We start from the raw sequence: 16,690 nt of genomic DNA on the forward strand, positions 1-16,690 counted from the left end.
AAGCCTGAGCAGCAAGGAAGACCCAGCACAGCCAAAAATAAATAGATTTTTTTGATTAAAAAAAAATTCCAGCATTAACCCATTAAATAAGAAAACAGATGAAAACAAAAGGATACTTCACAGAGTAAACATAGCCAAAATCACACCATAACCAGTCCAATGAAGAGGCTGGTGCTGCTGTCATTGAACCCTGGATGCTTCAGCTAAAATTGCCAATGCTGCTGTACTGAAAACTATATACTGGAAATGGTCAGTGGATGCTAGTACTGGATACTGGATGTCCAGCTAAGCATTGGTTGCCCCATTGGCAAAGTTCAAGACTCATAAAACTGGTGATTCCTAAACCACAGGAAGGAGGTTTCAATGCCAATTATTAAAAAAGAGTCACTATAGGACTTCCCTATAGTGGATAAGAATCCTACTGTCAATGAAAGGGACATGGGTTTGATCTCTGGTCCAGGAAGATTCCACGTGCCTTGGAGCAACTAAACCCCTGTGCCACAACTCCTGATCCCTTGCTCTGGAGCCTGTGATCCACAACAAGAGAAGCCACCAAAATGAGAAGCCCATTCACCGCAACCAAGACTTGTCCCAGCTCATCACAACTAGAGAAAGCCCATGCAAAGCAACACAGATCCAGTGCAGCCAAAAATAAAATAAACAAATAAATAAAATTTTTAAAAAAGAGTCACTACAGCAGCATTCTAAGGAGATGAGAAGGCAAGAGAAAAGGCACAGGTAAATGCTTGTACTGGAAAAGAATGATCCTAAATCAACACCCTAAGTTTTAAACTCAAGAAAATAGAAAACAATGAGCAAACTAAATCCAAAGCTAGCACAAGAAAGGAAATAAGGGACATAATAGAAATCAATAAAATAGAAAACAATGAAGCAAATCAATAAAATCAAAAGAACAGAACTGATAAACTATCAAGTAGATTCACCAAAAAGAGGTAAGGAGAACAAATTTCTAAAGTAGAAATAAAAGAGACATCATCAGCAACCTTAGAGAAATTAAAAGAATTATAAAGGAATGTTATAAACAACTTCATGACAATAACTTGGACAATTTATACAAAACACACAAATTCCTAGTAAGATACATATTGTAAAAAAATAACTCAAGAGGAAATGGAAAGTCCAAATGGATCCATATCAAGTAAAGAAATTGAATAAATAATTTAAAATCTCTCAACAAATAAAATCCAAGGCCCAGATAAACTTTCAAATGTGAATTCTATCAAAATTTAAAGAATAAATAATATCAATCTTTCCCAAACTCTTCAGAAAATAGTAGAGGAAAGATCACATCCCAACTCATTCTGTTAACTCAGCATTATCATGACAGAAATACTGGACAAAGACATCAAAAGAAAAACAAATCATAAACCAACTTTCCTCATGAATATAAATATAAAAATTCTCAACAAAATAACAGGCAACTGAATTCAGCAAAATATAAAAAGGATTAAAAACCATGATCAGGTGGGATTTATCTCAGAAATATGAGATTTATTTAATACATAAAGTTAATTAATGTAATATCCATCATTACAAGGAAGCCAGGCTTCCTTGCTGGCTCAGATGGTAAAGAATCTGCCTGCAATGCAGGAGACCTGGATTCGATCCCTGAGAATGGAAGATCTCCTGGAGAAGGGAATGACTACCCACTCCAGTATTCTTGCCTGGAAAATTCCATGGACAGGCAGGCTACAGTCCATGGGATCACAAACAGTTGAAGAGTTGGACACGACTGAGCAACTAACACACACACACACACACACACCATTAACTGAATAAAGGACAAAAAACTACATGATCTCCTTAACAGACACAGAAAGAACATTTAACAAACTCCAAACAATTCATGAAAAAAAATTTCAACAAACTAAGAAGAGATGAGAATTTCCAGCCATGAAATTAAAAGATGCTTGCTTCTTGGAAGGAAAGCTATGACAAACCTAGACAGTGTATTAAAAAGCAGAGACATCACTTTGCCAACAAAGGTCCATATAGTCAAAGCTATGGTTTTTCCAGTAGCCATGTACAGATGTGAGAGTTGGACCATAAATAAGGCTGAGTGCTGAAGAATTGATGCTTTCGAATTATGGTGTTGGAGAAGACTCTTCAGAGTCCCTTGGACTTCAAGATCAAACCAGTCAATTCTAAAGGAAATCAATCCTGAATATTCATTGGAAGGACTGAGGCTGAAGGTGAAGCTCCAGTATTTTGGCCACCTGATGCAAAAATCTGACTTACTGGAAAAGATCCTGATGCTGGGAAAGATTGAAGGCAAGAAGAGAAGGGGGCAACAGGGGATGAGATGGTTGGACAGCATTATCAACTCAATGGACATGAGTTTGAGCAAAATCAGGGGACAGTGAGGGACAGGGAAGCCTGGCATGCTGCAGTCCATGGGGTCACAAAGAGTCGGACACTACCTAACAACTAAACACCAACAACAATAAATGTCAGTTTTCCAAGGGGCGAAGTGGTAAAGAATCTGCCTGCCAATGCAGGAGATACAAGAGACACAGATTCAATCCCTGGGTCTGGAAATGGCAACCCACTCTAGTATTCTTGCTGGAAAACTCCATGGACAGAGAATTGACAGAAGAACCTGGAGGGTCTACAGTCCATGAGGTTGCAAAGAGTCAGACGCGAATGAGCACACACAGCACACAGGATAAATGGCATCTATGAAAAACCCATGGATAACATCGTCTTTATGGAGACTATGAAATATTGAATAATTTTCTCCTAAAAATCAAGAGCAAGGAAATGTCTGCTCCCACCACTTCTGTTCAACATTGCACTGATGATTCTAGCCACTGCAACAAGGAACAAAAAGAAATAAAAGGCATGTATATAGGGAAGGAAGATGTAAAACAGTCTTCATTCCCTAATAACATGATGTTGTATGTTAAAAAACCATGGAATAAAAAAAAAAAAAACCACACACACATATAAAAACTCATATATAGAACTAATTAGTTCAGAAGGTCACCAGATTCAAGATTATATAAAAATCATTTGTGTTTTTAAATACCAGCAAGGAGTAATCCAAAAATTAAAAACACAATTATTAGGATTAAACAAAATAAATACAAGAGCTATATACAGGAAACTACAAAATACTTCTGAGATAAAAATCTAAATAAATGGAGAGACATTTCATGTTCACAGAAGACTAAATATTATTATATATCAATTCTCTCTAAATCTATGGATTCAATGCAATTCCTTTTAAAACACAAGCTGTCTTGTTTCAGAAACTGACAAATTGATACTAAATTTTATATGGAAATTCAAAGGACAGAATAAACAAAACATACTGAAAGAGAACAAACTTAAATTTTCTAATTTCAAAACTTAACATAAAGCAACAGTAATTGAAATAGCATGATACTGGCATGACAGTGACATAGATCAATAAAACAGAACTGAGAGTCTAGAAATATATCCTTACACATAGAGCCAACTTATTTTTGACAAAGGTACCAAAGCAATGTAATGAAGAATAAACTGTCTTTTCAACAAATGGTGCTGGGACAATTGGATAGCTGGAAAATTGGAAAAGATGAGTTAATATCCTTGCCTCACATAATACACAAAAATTCAACTTGGACCACAGACCTAAATAAACAAGGTAAAGCTATAAAATTTATAGGAGAAAACCTTCATAACCATGGATCAGGTAAAAAGTTCCTAAAACATAAGCATACCATAACAACACCAAAAATATAATTCAGAAGAGAAAATATTGCTAAAGTGGACTTAATCAAAATTCAAAAGTTATACAATAAAAGTTAAGCAATAAAACAAGGAAGAGACAAGCCACAGTCTGACAGAAAATATCTGTAAATTAGATGCCTGATAAAGGACCTGTATCCAGAATATATAAAGAATTCAATAAGAGGACAACACAATTTTAAAATGGGCAAAAGATTTTGTTTTACATTTTAGAAGATGTATATATATATGGCCAATAACTACATGAAAGAATTCTCAACATCTTTAGTAATTAGGAAAATTAAAGTTAAAACCACAATAAGACACCACTTACCATCTATTAAAATGTCTATAGTCAAAAAGACAACAAAAAGTGTTGGAGAATATGCAGATAAAGTGGAATCCTCAAACATTGCTGGGGAGAATGGTATAGCCACCTAAGAAAAGAGTTTGCAGTTTCTTTAAAACTTAAAAATAAATATATCCTGGGGTGCAAGTCGCTCAGTCGTGTCCGACTCTTTGCAACTCAATGGAATATAGAGCCCATGGAATTCTCCAGGCCAGAATACTGGAGTGGATAGCCATTCCCTTCTCCAGGGGATCTTCCTAACCCAGCGATCGAACCCAGGTATCTTATGTATCTTGCTGCTGCTGCTAAGTCACTTCTTATGTTCTAGTAATTCCACTCCTAGGTATCTATCTAGGAGAAATGAAAATATATGTCTACACAAAGACTGTATGTAAATGTTCATAGCAGCATTATATTCATAATAGCCAAAACCCTGAAATAAACCAACTTCCATTTGCTGGTGAATAGTTAAACAAAAAATAGGGTATATGCAATTGATTACTAGAAAATAAAAAGGAAAGAAGTGATATGTTACAACATGCATGAACCTCCAAAACATGCTAAATTTAAAAAGCCAAGTATAAAACGTCATATATTACATAATTACATTATATCAATTCTATTATATCAAATGTTCAGAAAAGGTAACAGACAGAAGGCAGATTTGTAGTTGACTGGGGGTAGTAAATCAGATTGATTATATTCTTTGCAGCCAAAGATGGAGCAGCTCTAAACAGTCAGCAAAAAGAAGACTGGGAGCTGACTGTGGCTCAGATCATGAACTCCTTATTGCCAAATTCAGACTTAAATTGAAGAAAGTGGGGGAAACCACTAGACCATTCAGGTATGGCCTAAATCAACTCCCTTAAGATTATTCAGTGGAAGTGAGAAATAGACTTAAGGGACTAGATCTGATAGACAGAGTACCTGATGAACTATGGACAGAAGTTCGTGACATTGTACAGGAGGATCAAGACCATCCCCAAGAAAAAGAAAACAAAAAAAGAAAAATGGCTGTCTGAGGAGGCCTTACAAATAGCTGTGAAAAGAAGAGAAGCAAAAAGCAAAGGAGAAAAGGAAAGATATACCCATTTGAATGCAGAGTTCCAAAGAATAGCAAGGAGAAATAAGAAAGCCTTCCTAAGTGATCAGTGCAAAAAAATAGAGGAAAATAATAGAATGGGAAAGACTAGAGATCTCTTCAAGAAAATTAGAGCTATCAAGGGAACATTTCATGCAAAGATGGGCTCAACAAAGAACAGAAATGGTATGGATCTAACAGAAGCAGAAGATATTAAGAAGAGGTGGCAAGAATACACAGAAGACGTGTACAAAAAAGATCTCCACAACCCAGATAATCACAAAGGTGTGATCACTCACCTAGAGCCAGATATCCTGGAATGTGAAGTCGTGGGTTTTAGGAAGCATCACCATGAACAAAGCTAGTGGAGGTGATGGAATTCCAGTTGAGCTATTTCAAATCCTGAAAGATGATGTGGTGAAAGTGCTGCACAATATGACAGCAAATTTGGAAAACTCAGCAGTGGCCACAGGAAAGGAAAAGGTCAGTTTTCACTCCAATTCCAAAGAATGCTCAAACTACCACACAATTGCACTCATCTCACATGCTAGTAAAGTAATGCTCAAAATTCTCCAAGCCAGGCTTCAGCAATATGTGAACCGTGAACTTCCAGATGTTCAAGCTGCTTTTAGAAAAGGAAGAGGAACCACAGATCAAATTGCCAACATCTGCTGGATCATCAAAAAAGCAAGAGAGTTCCAGAAAAACATCTATTTCTGCTTTATTGACTATGCCAAAGCCTTTGACTGTGTGGATCACAATAAACCGTGGAAAATTCTTCAAGAGATGGGAATACCAGACCACCTGACCTGCCTCTTGAGAAACCTGTATGGAGGTCAGGAAGCAACAATTAGAACTGGACATGAAACAACAGACTGGTTCCAAATAGGAAAAGGAGTACGTCAAGGCTGTATATCGTCACCCTGCTTACTTAATTTATATGCAGAGTACATCATGAGAAACGCTGGGCTGAAAGAAGCACAAGCTGGGATCAAGACTGCCGGGAGAAATATCAATAACCTCAGATACGCAGATGATACCACCCTTATGGCAGAAAGTGAAGAAGAGCTAAAGAGCCTCTTGATGAAAGTGAAAGAGGAGAAAGAAAAGTTGGCTTAAAGCTCAACACTCAGAAAACTAAGATCAGGGCATCTGGTCCGGTCATTTCACGGCAAATAGATGGGGAAACAGTGGCTGACTTTATTTTTCCGGGCTCCAAAATCACTGCAGATGGTGACTGCAGCCATGAAATTAAAAGGCGCTTACTCTTTGGAAGGAAAGTTATGACCAACCTAGACAGCATATTAAAAACCAGAGACATTACTTTGTCAACAAAGATCCATCTAGTCAAGGCTATGGTTTTTCCAGTAGTCATGTATGGATGTGAGAGTTGAACTATAAAGAAAGCTGAGCGCAGAATTGATGCTTTTGAACTGTGGTGTTGGAGAAGACCCTTGAGAGTCCCTTGGACTACAAGCAGATCCAACCAGTCCATCCTAAAGGAGATCAGTCCTGGGTGTTCACTGAAAGGACTGATGTTGAGGCTGAAACTCCAATACTTTGGCCACCTGATGCGAAGAGCTGACTCATTTGAAAAGACCCTGATGCTGGCAAAGATTGAGGGCAGGAGGAGAAGGGGACGACAGAGGACGAGATGGTTGGATGGCATAACCAACTCAATGCACATGAGTTTCTGTAAACTCTGGGAGTTGGTGATAGACAGGGAGGCCTGGCGTGCTGTGGTTCATGAAGTCACAAAGAGTCGGACACGACTGAGCAGCTGAACTGAACTGGGGGTGGTAACTTCAAACTGGCAGGAGGGATCTTTCTGTGGTGGTAAAACTATTCTAAAATTGAACTCTGGTGGTGGTTATACAAAACTACAATTCAAAATCATTTAATCATACACTTAAGTAAATTCTATGGTATGCAAATTCCCAATAAAGATGTTAAAAACAATTGCAGAATGATTGAGTACAGAACATAAGGAAATGCTAATGCTAAGTCACTTCAGTCGTGTCCGACTCTGTGTGACCCCATAGACGGCAGCCCACCAGGCTTCCCCGTCCCTGGGATTCTCCAGGCAAGAACACTGGAGTGGGTTGCCATTTCCTTCTCCAATGCATGAAAGTGAAAAGAGAAAGTGAAGTCGCTCAGTCGTGTCCGACTCTTAGCGACCCCATGGACTGCAGCCTACCAGGCTCCTCCGTCCATGGGATTTCCCAGGCAAGAGTACTGGAGTGGGGTGCCACTGCCTTCTCCGGAACATAAGGAAAGGAAGAGACCTAAATCCACACATCAACAATTATGTTCAATATAAGTTGTATAAACACATCACTGAACAAAAGACTTTGTCAGATTGGATAAAAATAGTAACCAACTGCCCTGGTGGCTCAGATGGTAAAGAATCTGCCTACTATGCGGGAGACCTGGGTTCGATCCCTGGGTTGGGAAGAACCCCTGGAGAAAGAAATGGCAACTCACTCCAGTATTCTTGCCTGGAAATCCCCACGGACAGAGGAACCAGGCAGGGCTTCAGTACATGGGGTCACAAAGAGTCGGACACAGACTAAGTGACTAAGCTCGCACATATGCTATCTATAAGAAATCCACTTTAAATAATAAGATATACATAAATAAAAAGTTAAAAGATGAAAATATAAATACCATGGAAACGCTAATCAAAACAAAACGAAAGTAGTGACTTCCCTGGTGGTTCAGTGGTTAAGTGTCAACGCAGGGAACACGAGTTCTACAGGGTCACTCGTTTGATTCCTGATCCAGGAACTAACATCCCATATGCCATAGGGCAACTAAGCCTCTGCACCACAACTACTGAGTCCATATTCCACAACTACTTAAGTCCATACAACCCAGAGCCTGTGCTGCACACACAAAAGAAGATACTGCAGTAAGAAGCCCACACACTGCAACTAGAGAGTAGCCCCCACTCGCCACAACTAAAGAAAGCCCATGAACTGCAACGAAGACCCAGAGCAACCAAAAATAAATAAATAAATAAAAATTTTAAGTTAAAAAAAATTGTACCTATAAAAAGAAAACTAATGTGGCTATACTAATGTCACATAAAGTAAACCTCAGAACAAGGACCACTACCACGAATAAAGAGCTACATTTCATAATGATAAAAGAGTTAATTCACAAAGGCAGCATCACAATGCTAAATGTATATGCACTAACAACTGGTACTCAAAATACACAAAGCAAAAAGTAGTATTGCTAAGCTGCTAAGTCACTTCAGTTGTGTCCGACTCTGTGCGACCCCATAAACGGCAGCCCACCAGGCTCCCCCGTCCCTGGGATTCTCCAGGCAAGAACACTGGAGTGGGGTGCCATTTCCTTCTCCAATGCATGAAAGTGAAAAGTGAAAGTGAAGTCACTCAGTCGTGTCCGACTCTTAGCGACCCCATGGACTGCAGCCCACCAGGCTCCTCCGCCCATGGGATTTTCCAGGCAAGAGTCCTGGAGTGGGGTGCCATTGCCTTCTCCAAAAAACTAGTATTACTAAAAGTCAAATTCACAAGTAAACACTACTCTCTCAGTAATCAATAGAACAAGCAAATAGAAAATCACAGAGATATAAAAGACCTGAACAATACTGTCAACCAATTTGACCTAACTGACATTCATAGAGTACCTCAGCTAACAAAATTCTTTTAAAGTATCCATGAAAGATTCACCAAGGTAGACCATATTTCTAGGCCATAAAATAAAAGTTAATGAATCTAAAAGCTATGAAGTCATACAGAATATATTCTTGAACCATAATGAAATAAAATAGAAATCAATGACAGAAAGACACAGAGGGATATCCTAAGATAATTGGAAACTAAAGATACTACAAATAACCCATGTACCACAGCCTAAGTCTTTTTTTTTTTTTTTTAACAGTGTCAGACTTTATTTTTTGGGGCTCCAAAATCACTGCAGATGGTGACTGCAGCCATGAAATTAAAAGACGCTTACTCCTTGGAAGGAAAGTTATGACCAACCTAGATAGCATATTCAAAAGCAGAGACATTACTTTGCCAACAAAGGTCCGTCTAGTCAGGGCTATGGTTTTTCCTGTGGTCATGTATGGATGTGAAAGTTGGACTGTGAAGAGGCACAGCCTAAGTCTTAAGAGAAATGACAAAATATTTTTTAATTGAATGAAAATGAAAATATGACATATTAAAGTTTGGGGATATTTATATTAGTAAAAAAGAATGTTCTGAAATCAGATATTGGTAAGCATTGTACGACACTGTGAATATACTGAAAACCACTGAATTATATAAAGAGGTTGAATTTTATGGTATGTGAGTTATATCTCAATTTAAAAACATTGAAGACAGAAGAAAGATCTCAGACAAAACTTTTAAGATTCCACCTTTAAACTAAAAAAAAGAAAAACAAACCAAATCCAAAGAAAACAAAAGGAAGAAAATAGTAAAAATAAGATTCAAGTTTGATAAAATTACAAATAGAAAAACAATAGAGAAAATCGGTTAAAACAAAAGTTGATTTTTTGAAATGATTAATAAAATTGACAAATCTCTAGACAAACTGACCAAAGGGATTAAAAAAAACAACAAAACAAACTCCCATTATCTGGAATAAAACAAGGGACACCACTACAGGAACTACAGATGTTAAAAAGGATAAGGAAATATTATGAACAATCTGCCCATTGTATTAGTTTTCTATGTTCTTTAACAAACTACCATAAGCATAGTGGTTTAAAATAACACATTTATTATCTCACATTTTTCAAAGTCCCCACATGGTTTAGCAACATGTTATATTTAGGGTCTCAAGAGGCTGCAATCAAGGTGTTGGTTGGGCTGTGTTTTCAAATGGAGGTTTGACTGGTTAACAGGTAGAATAATGATCTCTGAAATACACCAACCTAATTCTGGGATCCTAATCCCTAGAATCTGTAAATAGGTTATCTTACATGCAAAGCTTAAACTTCTTATCCTTATTCATCAGAGGCCCAACAGAATGAAAACCACAATCACAGAAAACTAATCAAACTGATCACATAGACGACAGCCTTGTCTAACTCAATGAAACTATTAGCCATGCCATGTAGGGCCACCCAAGACAGACAAGTCATGGTGGAGAGTTCTGACAAAATGTGGTCCACTGGAGAAGGGAATGGCAAACCACTTCAGTATTCTTGCCCTGAGAACCCCATGAACAGTATGAAAAGGCAAAAAGATGGGACACTGAAAGATGAATTCCCCAGGTCAGCCCAATATGTTCCTGGAGATCAGTGGAGAAATAGCACCAGAAAGAACGAAAAGATGGAGCCAAAGCAAAAACAACACCCAGTTGTGAATGTGACTGGTGATGGAAGTAAAGTCCAATGCTGTAAAGAGCAACACTGCATATGAACCTGGAATGTTAGGTCCATGAATCAAGGCAAATTGAAAGTGGTCAAACAGGAGATGACAAGAGTGAACATCGAAATTTTAGGAATCAGTGAACTAAAATGGACTGGAATGGGTGAATGTAACTCAGATGACCATTATATCTACTACTGCGGGCAAGAATCCCTTAGAAGAAAAAAGGTAGCCATCATAGTCAACAAAAGAATCCAAAATGCAGTAGTTGGATGCAATCTCAAAAACAACAGAATAATCTCTGGTCATTTCCAAGGCTACCCGTTCAATATTGCAGTAATCCAAGTCTCGGCCCTGACCAGTAATGCTATAGAAGCTGATGTTGAACGGTTCTTTGAAGACCTACGAGACGTTCTAAAACGAACACCCCCAAAATATATCCTTTTCATTATAGGGGGATGGATGCAAAAGTAGGAACTCAAGACATACCTGGAGTAACAGGCAAATTTGGCCTTGGAGTATACAATGAAGCAGTTAAATAAGCAGGGTGATGATACACAGCCTTGATGTACTCCTTTTCCTATTTGGAATCAGTCCATTGTTCCATGTTCAGTTCTAATTGTTGCTTCCTGATCTGCATAATTAAGAACAGAAATGGTATGGATCCAACAGAAGCAGAAGATATTAAGAAGAGGTGGCAAGAACATACACAAGAACTATACAAAAAGATCTTCATGACCCAGATAACCATGATGGTGTGATCACTCACCTAGAGCCAGACATCCTGGATTGTGAAGTCAAGTGGGCCTTAGAAAGCACTACAAACAAAGCTAGTGGAAGTGATGGAAATCCAGTTGAGCAATTACAAATCCTAAAAGATGATGCTGTGAAAGTGCTTCACTCAATATGCCAGTAAATTTGGAAAACTCAGCAGTGGCCACAAGACTGGAAAATGTCAGTTTTCATTTCAATCCCAAAGAAAGGCAATGCCAAAAAATGTTCAAACTACCACATAATTGCACTCAAAATTCTCCAAGCCAGGCTTCAACAGTACATGAACTGAGATCTTAAAGATATTCAGGCTGGATTTAGAAAAGGCAGAGGAACCAAAGATCAAATTTCCAACATTCGTTGAATCATTGAAAAAGCATGAGAGTTCCAGAAAAACATCTACTTCTGCTTTATTGACTATGCCAAAGCCTTTGACTGTGTGGATCACAACAACTATGGAAAATTCTTAAAGAGATGGCAATACCAGACCCCCTGATCTGCCTCCTGAGAAATCTGTATGCAGGTCAAGAAGCAACAGTTAGAACTGGACACGGAACAACAGACTGGTTCCAAATCAGGAATGGAGTATGTCAAGGCTGTATATTGTCACCTTACTTAATTTAACTTATATGCAGAGCACATCATGAGAAATGCTGGGCTGGATGAAGCAAAAGCTGGAATCAAGATTTCTGGGAGAAATATCAATAACCTCAGATATGCAGATGACACCACCCTTATGTCAGAAAGTGAAGAAGAACTAAAGAGCCCCTTGATGAAAGTGAAAGAGAAGAGTGAAAAAGTTGGTTTAAAACTCCACATTTAGAAAACTTAGATCATGGCATCTGGTCCCATCACGTCATGGCAAATAATGGAAACAGTGAGAGACTTTATTTTCTTGGGCTCAAAAATCACTATAGTTGGTGACTGCAGCCATGAAATTAAAAGATGCTTGCTCCTTGGAAGAAAAGCTATGACCAACCTAGATAGCATATTAAAGAGCAGAGACATTACTTTGCCAACAAAGGTCCATTTAGTCAAAGATATGGTTTTTCCAGTAGTCATGTATGGATGTGAGAGTTGGACTATAAAGAAAGCTGAGCACAGAAGAATTGATGCTTTTGAACTGCGGTGTTGGAGAAGACCCTTGAGAGTCCCTTGGACTGCAAGGATATCCAACAAGTCCATCCTAAAGGAAATCAGTCCTGAGTATTCATTGGAAGGACTGATGTTGAAGCTAAAACACCAATACTTTGGCTACCTCATGTGAAGAACTGATTCATCTGAAAAGACCCTGATGCTGGGAAAGATTGAAGGTGGAGGACAAGGGGAGAGCAGTGGATGAGATGGTTGGATGGCATCACCAACTCGATGGACATGAGTTTGAGTAATTTCCAGGAGTTGGTGATGGACCGGGAAGCCTGGCGTGCTGCAGTCCACAGGGTCGCAAAGAGCTGGACAAGACTGAGTGACTGAACTGAACTGAACGTGCAAAGCAGCTTTGCAGGTGTGATTAAATTAAGGGTCTTAAACTGGAGATTATACTGGATTATCTGGGTTGGCCCAATGTAATCACAAAGGTCTATATAAGAGAAAAAGGCATGCAGGTGAGTTAGAGAAGGAGCTGTGACAATGAAATAAGAAGTCAGAATAATGCAGTATGAGAAAGAATTGTCTAGCCATTGCTGGTTTTGAAGACGAAGGAAGAAGCCAGAAGCCAAAGGATATACATGGCCTCCAGAAGCTGGAAAAGGCAAGGAATGGATTCTTCCCCATATCCTTCAGAAGGAATATAGCCCTGCTGACCTCGATGTTTAGCCCCACAAGATTCATTTTGGATTCATCCTCAGAATTATGAGATAATAAATTTGTATTGTTTCAAGCCACTGAGTTTGTAAAAATCTGATACAGCAATAGAAGACTAATACCATCAAGGAAAAGCATACTCCCTAAGTCAGACAAAGACAGATATCATATGATATCGCTTATTTGTAGAATCTTAAAAAAAAATGGTATAAATTTACAAAACAGAAATATAGTCACAGATGTAGAAAAAAAACTTATGGTTACCAAGAGGGAAATGAGGGGGAGGATAAATTGAGAGACTGGGATTGACACATACATACTACTACACATAAAATAGATAACTAATAAGAACTAACCTTATAGCACAGGGAACTCTACTCAATACTCTGTAGTGACCTATATGGGAGTAGAATCTAAAAAAGAGTGGATATATGTATACCTATAACTGATTCACTTTGCTGTACAGCAGAAACTAACACAACATTGTAAACCAACTAGATTCCAATAAAAATTAGTTAAAAAAAAAAAGAATACACTTCCAAGCTCACTCAGACTATTGGCAAAATTTATTTCCTGTGGGTATAAGGCTGAAGGCCCTGAATTCTTGCTGGCTATTGGCTGGAGGCTATCCTCAGCTCCTAGAGGCTTCCTTAAAATGATAAAGAACTTCTACACAAAACCTACAATTAACATACTTAATGCTGAATAACAAATCACTGCAGATGGTGACTGTAGCCATGAATTAAAAGACTCTTGCTCCTTGGAAGAAAAGCTATGACAAACCTAGACAGCATAATAAAAAGCAGAGACATTATTTTTGTCAACAAAGGCCCATCTAGTCAAAGCTACGGCTTTTAGAGTAGTCATGTATGGATGTGAGAGTTGGACCATGAAGAAGGCTGAGTGCTGAAGAATTGATGCTTTTGAACTGTGGTGTTGGAGGAGATTCTTGAAGAGATCTTGGAGGGGATTCTTGCAGTCCCCTTGGACTACAAGGAGATCAGTCGTGAAAAAAAAACAAAAAATACAAGGAGATCAAACCAATCAATCCTAAAGGAAATCAACCTTGACTATTCATTGGAAGGACTGATGCTGAAACTGAAGCTCCAATACTTTGGCCACCTGATGCAAAGAGCCAACTCATTGGAAAAGACCCTGATGCTGAGAAAGGCAGAAGGCAGGAGGAAAAGGGGGCGACAGAGGATGAGATGGTTGGATGGCATCACCAAGTCAATAACATGAGTTTGAGCAAGCTCCAGGAGATGGTGAAGGACCAGGAAACCTGGCATGCTGCAGTCTGTGGGTTGCAAAGAGTCAGACACTACTGAGCAACTAACAACAACCCTCTTCCACTGGAAGTCACCAACAGGATATAGAAAGGACAAAAATTGTTCAGTGGCATTCTCATCACTTCCTCCTCTCCCACCAGTCTCTTTAATATTCCAACAGGTTTTTATCTACAACTAAGGAGAAATTACCCTTATTCTCATGTTTATATTTCAAAATTTCATTTAAACTAATGACAAGGTCATATGCACTCTCACCCAGTCCCTTATCTAAAAGACAGTACCTCTAAATGCGTGGGGTGGTCTTTAACATGCTACTTCCTGCTCAAAAACTTATAGGTATTTCCTATTACCTAACACATTAAAGCATCTGAGTATTTTGAGTTCCTTCCTTATCAAATAGCCCCTTTCCGACTTTTGCAACTCTTTATTTATTAAACATTTGCTGAACATACAGTGATCTCTACTTTCTAGATAATAACATGAATATGATGACCGTATTTGTCAATCTCATTGACAAGAACTTGTGGCCATAATGGAATCAAATATTTGAAATCATACCATCCCAGAATACTTGCGGCATATGTTTGCCATAATTAAAGGATATCTCACATACTCACATAAAGTTAAAACACCATCTCTATCTTGCAAGAGTAGGTCTGTGTGGTACAGGCTACTCCACAGCAACCTCTGACCCTGCTCAGAGTCCTGGCTGCCTCTAGACCTACCTTGTTCAATCCCACCTTGCTTTCCTTTTGCTATTCCTTTGACCTTGAAAATCTTACCTTGTGCATCGTCATTCTATCCTGTGCCCCCCACTTCAGAGATAAGGTAAACATCTTCAAAATGTTTGTGCTCACCAATGTGCTCTCCTTTCTCTAAATAAGTCTTGCAACATAACAAAAAGTTGTCTCTTCCGAGTATGAGAACTTTGCATGTAATTGTTCTCCTTTTTTTTTCCTTTCTACATGTAATTTTCTTTTAAAAATAAAGGAATTTTATAAACTTTTATACTGTCTGTAATACTTTAATATCAACAGTAAGTTAAATGAAAATTATGAGTTTTCCAGGGGGCACTAGTGGTAAAGAACCCACCTGCCAACGCAGGAGACATAAGAAATGAGGGCTCCATCCCAGGGTTGGGAAGATCCCCTGGAGAAAGAAATGGCAACCCACTTCAGTATTCTTGCCTAGAGAATCCCATGGACAGAGGAGCCTGGCAGGCTACAGTCCATAAGATCTCAAAGAGTCGGACAGGACTGAAGTAACTGAAGGAAATACACAAGTGTTTTCCTTAACCCAAGCACCTCCATTCACAAGGTAATCTGTCCCGCTAATCCTTGGAACTTTCACTGCATTTCATTCCTCTACTGAGCACATCTCATTTTTTGTTTTGCATGATGGTTCTCTGTCAATTATCTGTTTCCTCTGTGAGATCACATCTCCTTGAAAGAAAGAACTGTGTCTTACTCTAATTTACACCCCTTCTAGTTCTCAGCTTGAGACACTTTTTTTCTTAAATGAAGGAAGGAATGAACCAACAAAGATTTATATAGTGATACTATTACAGCCTCATCTTCCATTTAAGCCTGTCGAACTGCCTAGAAATAAAACACTTACTGAAAACTGTTCAGAGAACCCTATCTGTGAAATCACTATTACAGTGTAATTCTAAAGAAGGCTTGGGACCCCTAGACTATATGTAAAGCTCTCTTCTCTTTCATGTTACCAAGCAAAAAAAAAAGAGAAACAAGTACTAATTTTAGAATTCTGTATATTAATGATTAGCAGCCAGTTCTTTCTTAGTGGCAGTACAGCTAAATGGTTAGGAATTTGGGGTCTGATGTCAGAATACCTGGATTTCAATCTCACTTCTACCACATATTAGCTATGGGACCTTAAGAAAGTTATTTAACATATTTGTGCCTCATTTTCATCACCAGTAAAAGGTAGAAACAATACAGAATCTCAAAGGGATGGTGTGAAAATTAATGATTTAATATATTTAAAGAGTTTAGAATAGTATCTGGCACTTTGCTGAAAAGTCATAGCAATATGTAGCCCTTTCTTAACTTTTTACTTTATACTGGAGTATGGTTTTTCCCGTGGTCATGTATGGATGGGAGAGTTGGACTGTGAAGAAGGCTGAGCACCGAAGAATGGATGCTTTGGAACTGTGGTGTTGGAGAAGACTCTTGAGAGTCCCTTGGACTGCAAGGAGATCCAACCAGTCCATTCTGAAGGAGATCAGCCCTGGGATTTCTTTGGAAGGAATGATGCTAAAGCTGAAACTCCAGTACTTTGGCCACCTCATGCG

General features: G+C 38.5%; 1 protein-coding gene across 6 annotated transcripts in view; it reads right to left on the minus strand.

Annotated features, from left to right (window-relative positions):
- The window catches only part of SPATA31F3 (SPATA31 subfamily F member 3), a 103,005-nt gene that overhangs the window by 51,363 nt on the left and 34,952 nt on the right, over positions 1-16,690 (minus strand). The gene's annotated exons all lie outside the window — the stretch shown is intronic.

This window comes from Bos grunniens, chromosome 8, assembly GCF_055505025.1.
Source record: "Bos grunniens cultivar Pamir isolate PY7600 chromosome 8, Bosgru_T2T1.0, whole genome shotgun sequence".
NCBI classification, from domain to species: domain Eukaryota; kingdom Metazoa; phylum Chordata; class Mammalia; order Artiodactyla; family Bovidae; genus Bos; species Bos grunniens.